Source organism: Megalopta genalis, unplaced genomic scaffold (assembly GCF_051020955.1).
Source record: "Megalopta genalis isolate 19385.01 unplaced genomic scaffold, iyMegGena1_principal scaffold0166, whole genome shotgun sequence".
Taxonomy (NCBI): domain Eukaryota; kingdom Metazoa; phylum Arthropoda; class Insecta; order Hymenoptera; family Halictidae; genus Megalopta; species Megalopta genalis.
Window position 1 is genome coordinate 245181 of NW_027476235.1, and position 7320 is coordinate 252500.

Here is a 7320-nt window from a genome sequence, read left to right on the forward strand (position 1 = left end):
TCTCCTCGAGGATCTGTGCGTTTGCTGAACCAGAGGGGGGAGTTCGCGTTTGAATCTAAGCTAATTATTATTTTATGCCCCTTGAGAGTTGTAATTGCTTTATCTAGGTGGGCTAAGTATGAGTCTATGTTTTCGCAAAATTGGAGATACGCGTTGATTATGTAGAATCTGTCGTCTTTCGTGCAGATTTCTACGCATGTGCAATGGGTGTTGCTTATTTGTGCGATCTTAAGGGCTTCTATTTCGGTGTTGAAAATAACTATTGCTGATTTAATTTTGTCCGCGGTAGAGATTTTTGAAAAGCGTTTTTTGTCGGTTATGATTTTTGTAGTAATTCCGAAGCCTGGGATGGAGTTCGCGTTACTGTAGGGCTCCTGAAGCAAGAGTATATCTATCTTTTTGTTTGTCGCTATCTGTCTGAGTTCGTCAGTTACTGTCTTAGAACCTCCGGCGTTTATTTGTGCTACTTTTAGGATTCGCGTGCTACTTGTGTTGCGTCTAGTGGATACTTGGCCTATTTTAAGGGTGGGCATGGATTGGGAGTGGTTAGGTTTATAAACCATAATCCGTGCGAGCGAGGACCTGATTTATAGCAGCGATGTATGCCGGACATTCGCTGTGGGTGACAGAGTGGGTGGCGGGTTTGCCGGTTTTCTGGCAATTATGGCAGCAGGACGGTTTGGCCTTGTTTGGGCATGTTTTGAAAGTGTGGTCTTGCTCGGCGCAATGACCACAAATGTCTTTCTCGGCGCGGCAGTATTTCGTCGTGTGACCGAAGCTGTGGCACTTGTAACAGCGGGTCGCCGCGATGTAATCGTTGACGCGGCAACAATTCCATGCGACGTAGACTCGCTCTTTCTTGACGAGGATGTCGCGGGCCTGTTTAGACACTTCTAGAATCCAGTTGCATCTATCTCTGTTTTTGTCGCCTGATTTAAATGCGAGTTTGATCTGTTGGGAAATAGATTTTTCGGGGCCGTCGAGATTCTGGTTGACGATAGCCTTAAGTGTGGCTTCGTCACTCTCGAGTTTCGGGACGTCGTACAATATTATTCTGGGATTTTTCTTTAGCGGGGCTCCTACTATTAGGCCGGCAGCTTTCAACTGCGCGTTGCCTTGAAGGGTGGTTAGGTCAGAATTTTTAGAGGACTCGACTAGGATCCCGTTGCCCTGGATCCTCCTGATGCTCTTTATTTGCAATTTGTTCTCGGAAGGGGAAACGAGCTTCAGGACTGCTTCCTTGGTCTTCTCACTGGATTCGAAGACCTTGGGATCCTGTGGAAGGATCGTGATCGCGCTAGGAGGGTTCTGTTTTAAATTTGAAAGAGCCGCAGTTTTGGAGCGGACTCCGACTCTTTCGGCGTAGGTGGTGGGTCGGGAGGGTTCTTTCGAGACTTGACACTTTTCAGTGACTGTCTCGAGGGTCTTGCGCTGCATTTTATTTTCGGAGGTGATGGCGTGGATTTGGCCCTCGAGGTTACTGCAGCGGAGGAGGGACGCTCCAAGGATACTTTGCAGTTTCGCGAGTTTACTGGCGATAAACTGCGATGCTTCGGGATAGAGACCGTTGTCCTGGTCCATTAAGAAGTTCAATAAGGCCATTGAGACCTTTTCGGATTTTAAGCGAAGTTCGTTCGCGGTGAGATCGGGGGAGGGAGTGACGGCGGCCGTCTTGCTGCTGTTGTTTTGCGGATTGTTGGGGGCAGGTGTGACCGGGGGCGGAGAAGGGGCTTCGGATTTTCTCCGGGTTTTGGGGGGCTTTTGAGAGGGCACGTTGGTTAGCGGGGTGTCAGAGTCTAATTCTGCGTCGGAGACTATTCTACGTTTATTTTTTCTGTTGCGTTTACTTACTTTGATGTAGCCCTCTGTATCGGATGTATCGGCTTCCATCCTGTCTGTTGTGGTCGGCTGGCGAGGTGGTGGGTTTGTCGGCTGGCGGTTGGCTGCTGGGCTGGCGTCCAGGTCGTCTAGGAGTTGCACACGGATTTTTTTCTTCGGATTTTTGGAAACTCACACGTGATAAATAATGTACGTATCAAGAAATTTGCGCGTAACTAGGGACGGTTGCTAAGGAGTTTTCGCGGAGGAATGTACTACAGGCCGAGAAACCGTTACTTTTACCGTTAAGCGGTACCGTTACCTGGCCGGCGACCCTTGTAATCCGGGACGGCGCAGGTAGTCAAAATTTACGGACGCGAACAATTTAAAGTAAATGTTTATGCTTATAACTTTTTTAACGTTAAAACAATCAACAAATGAACTGCACAAGGTTGTTGTTGGTAAAAAACACTGCACGTTGATACAAAAAATTTTTAATTTTTGTCACTTTTAAACTACCGTTTACGAAACGACGCGGATTAACTTCGGAGCGACTTGTCGCACGTCCGTTCACCACGGCGGTTGAGAGCGGAGTCCAGTAGATAGGGACAGATGGGAATCTCGTTAATCCATTCATGCGCGTCACTAATTAGATGACGAGGCATTTGGCTATTTTTTTTTTTTTTTTTTTTTTTTTTTTTTTTTTTTTTTTTTTTTTTTTGCCTAGGGGGGGAAATGCATTTATGCACTCCCTCTGTTGTTAGAGAGGGGTGTGCCGGACTCCCGTTTCCGGACTACCGGCTAAAACCCCCCCCCCAACAGCAACTTTGGCTGCAGAAAGTGGCATATTGCCCGTCATTATGGTGGTGTGGGGACGGGTAACCCAGGGAAATAAAGGCGCATTAGCGCCCCACCACCGATTACCCAACCCCAACCCGCGGGAGCCCCACCCGCCCACACAGCCCAGCCATTTTGTTCCACCGTACCCAATTAGTGTGGCTTCCCTGGAGGACCCTAGTGGTGATGCCACAGAGTAACCTCCTAGGGAGCCCAAGATCCAGGAGGTAGTCAGCGGATCTGGACGACCACACTCCCCGCCAGGAGAGTGTGCACGAGGAGAAGGAGATATCACTCGGAGAAATGCGTGCATTGTCCGCTAGTTGGCGAACAATATCAGCATTCTCCGAGTAATACCCCCTCTTTCTCTCGTGATGGTCGTCCAAGGATGTTGCTCCGCTGACCACCTGCGCGTCTATCACGCTGATGTTGCCGCACCTTGTAGCGACCAGGTCGGGTTTCCTCAGTCCACACGATGTGTGGAACCGAGGCTCTACGGCAACAGTCCACCCCGCGTCGCGGAGACCAGAGGCTAATACCGCACACACGGCATCATGTCGCTTAATGCGACCGCCGTGTGTACGGTGGCATGCCTGAATGACATGGGCGGACGTCTCGGTTGCCCGACAGCCCGCCCGACACTGCAGCTCTCTGGTCTCGCGACGGATACCACGTGACGTGCGTATCCGCGTGGGTAGACTGTTAACCCGGACGTGATGATATTGGACATAGTCCCGTCCGGGTATGCCGTAGGATCCCGCATCGATCCACCAGTTGGAAAGGTTGGACCTCCCACACTCACGTAGCTCGTTACCATCCACCGACCGGAACAGGCGGTTAGCCCACCACTCCTCTCTCAGCTCCTTGGAGGACAGCATAATGCCGTCCCTCACAAGGGCCCGCTGGGCCCAGCTGAGTCGTTTATCGACCCAGCCGGACCCGGCAATAGCTTTCACTGCTGGAGAGGAGGAGGCCGCCAGATTTTCTAGGCGGGTGTACATAAGTCCCGGTACGGTGGTGGTAAAGGATGGGATGCCGAGGCCTCCCATCCTGCACGGAGTGTGGAAGTATCCAACGGTGGTATCGTGCGGGAGCCGCAGCCACCTACGGAGGGCCACGCGAACTTGCCTGTCGAGGGCCCTAAGTTTCCCTAGGGTTGTCCCCGACAGAACAAGCGCATGGTAGAACCGCGGGATAAGGAACGATCTAAGTATCTTGAGCCGCTGTTGCGGCTTCAAGGGGGCCCTCGTTAGTCTCTCCATCTCGGTGTTAAGTACACTGCCGGCTCGCTTCAGTCCTACAGGCCTGAAATCGACCCCCAAGTACCGCCATTGCTCGGATGGCGAGAGTTGTTTAATCTCCTCGCCACCGGCAAGACGATACTGGGGATCGACCAGGACCTTGTATTTCTTCTGCTTACCGGCAGGCACGATGGAGAGACTCACGCATTTGCGTGCATTGAACGAGAGCCCCTGTTCCTTAGCCCAGGCCTCAACCTCACGTAGGGCTGCGGTCATACCCAACCTGGTCGACGAGACGAGGACTATATCGTCGGCGTATGCAAACGCATTCACCCGACAGCCCTCGATCTCGTAACCGACGTCGCTAGGTACCGATCTTAGTACCTCATCAACGACGAGGCAAAACAGGAGTGTGGAGAGGGGATCCCCCTGCCTCACACCCCTGCTTACGTGGAAGGGCTCCGAACGAGCGCCGTCAACCTCAAACACCGTGGTGCTATTCGCATATAGCCGGGTGGTGTAGCTAACCAATCCCTCCGGCAGACCGGTTCGTCCCAACACGGAGGATATAGCGTGATGGCTCACCGCATCGAACGCCTTGGCGACGTCTAATGAGACCACGTGGATCTCTCTTAGACGTCTCCGCGCGTCTTCGAGCAGCGAAGCCAGCACAGCTATATTCTCCGCGCACCCATCATCTAAGCATCGCTGCCTAACGTCCACAAGCCTGGCCGCACGGAGACGTTTGGCCAGGATCTTGTGGAGATGGCGAACGATGACCGATGCGATGCTTAGTGGGCGGAAGTCATTTGGGTCAGAAGACCCATCCTTCTTGGGAACGAACACGGTCCGGCTAATTAGCATTTCCGGAGGGAAACCACCCGATGCGAGCACGGCGTTGAAGAAGACGGCTTTGATGCTCGTCGGAACTGCCTTCCACTGCCTCGCCGTGATGCCATCAATACCGGGTGCCGAAGAATTGGCAACTGTGACAGACGTGACGTCGTCACAGGTCACCGGGTGCCACACGTGCGCCAGGGAGGGCGTTGGTGGTAAACGCCTAGACTGCTCGACGGGGGTGGACTCCTGGGACACGAATGGTCCCCAGTGCGCAGCCATGGCCGCGACATCTGGGGAACGTGTCCCAGGTCCCCCGTCGAGGATCTCCCTGGCCGCTCTAGACATATTTGTCTTAAAGAGCGTTTGCACGCGGGCATAATCCCGGCGACGCTGCCGCTTCTTCGGCACCCTGATGGATGCATCCGGACAAGGAGGTCGCGGCCGTCTCAGGGGAGGAGCAGGGAAAACTCCCTGGAGCCACGCATGGAGTCCGGCAGCAACATCGCGCCCGTGGAGGAGGTTGTTTGCGACTCCAACGAGCGCGAGTGCGCCGAACCCCTGGATACGGACGACCTCGGGAAGGAGTTCCCGGATAGCCGTCCGAAATCCGTCATGCGGGCTCTCACTCCCCTGCATTGAGCGAGGTGATGGCAGGTGTGATGGATCCGAAGGTGGTGTTGGCCCCATCACATCCTCGTTCCGCGGCGGATCATCACGGATCTCAACCGTGTCGGAACGGAGGGAGGAACCACCTGGTTGGTGATCCGCCACCTGGAGGGCGTGGAGCGCTTGGGCTACAAGATTTTTGTAGTCCGCTCCACGCCTCGCACCCTTGATTGACTCAAGGGTGCGTCCCATGGGGAGCACGGCCATCAGGTGTTGATTGATGAACCGTACTCCCCTGGTGGCGGCAAGTGCTTCCTCCCTCGCCATCAAGCGCAGTTCTTCAGCGCTCCAACGCTTTTTGACTCGCTCAATGTCGACTTCCGCGTTCATCTCGTCCGGATGCATGCGACGTCGGTGAACCCCCAATCCAATCTTGGAGGGGAAGGTGCGGCAACAGTCCGGACACATGAATGTGCCGGTCAGCGGGACGCGCGCCCCGGAGGGCCCTGGATCTATACCACTGATGGTCGGTGGTGGAATTGGGCTCGGTGGAACAAAGGCTGGGGCGGGGGCGGGAGGCCGCGGTGGGGCAGGAACCGGCGGCGCGGCTGCCACGGCCTCGTCTACAGGTCCGGCGAGCCGAGGCCCTCGCCGGAGATTATAATTTTCTTCTCTTTTTTTTGGGCCTGTAGACAAACCAGTACGACGGGGTGGCAGCCCGCCGCACCGGGGAGCTAAAGAGCTCCACCCTCCCCCGGACGACACGATAAATCGTGTCGCCGACTCGCTCCGGCCCGAAGGCGGGGGGCAGGTGCATGGGCCCGAAGGCCCTTAAAGCGAGCCTTTCGCCTGAACCCCGTTGGCATGACCCGGCAGGTACCTATAGGAGGTGGGGAAGACTTGGACGGGAGAGGCTAATGGACCTAACAAGAGGTCTATATTGCGCATCACCGTCCCTGCAACTATAACTTAAGAGAGTCATAGTTACTCCCGCCGTTTACCCGCGCTTTTTTGAATTTCTTCACGTTGACATTCAGAGCACTGGGCAGAAATCACATTGCGTCAACACCCGTGGGGGCCATCGCAATGCTTTGTTTTAATTAGACAGTCGGATTGCCCTAGTCCGTGCCAGTTCTGAGCTGAGCGTTGAATGGCGGCCGAAGAGGACGACCGCACCGATGGGAAACGCCACGGAAGCCTCGCAGCAAGGAAGATCCGCGGGAGGCCAAGGCACGGGACCGAGCTCGGATCCCAGCCACGAGAGCCGTTCACCTCGCCCAGGCCCGGCACGTCAGCCAGACCCGCTTCCCGACCAAGCCCGACACGCCCCGCTCCTCAGAGCCAATCCTTATCCCGAAGTTACGGATCCAATTTGCCGACTTCCCTTACCTACATTAATCTATCGACTAGAGGCTCTTTACCTTGGAGACCTGCTGCGGATATGGGTACGAACCGGCGCGACACCTCCACGTGGCCCTCTCCTGGATTTTCAAGGTCCGAGGGGATGATCCGGACACCGCCGCAACTGCGGTGCTCTTCGCGTTCCAAACCCTATCTCCCTGCTAGAGGTTTCCAGGGAACTCGAACGCTTATACAGAAAAGAAAACTCTCCCCGGATCTCCCGACGGCGTCTCCAGGTCATTTTGGGTTACCCCGACGAACACTCTTACGAGGGCCCGAATGGTATGCGGTTCCGCTGCCGGGTTCCGGAATAGAAACCGGATTCCCTTTCGCCCAATGGGTGTTTTTTGTGCATGTATATAATAACAAAATATGCTGCGATTTATATAATAATAAAAAAAATAATAAAATAGCTGCGTTTTTTTTACAAGTGTTTAACGTCTTAGGACACCTCATCTACATAGGATTTCTCTTAGGGCTTAGGATCGACTGACTCGTGTGCAACGGCTGTTCACACGAAACCCTTCTCCACGTCAGTCCTCCAGGGCCTCGCTGGAGTATTTGCTACTACCACCAA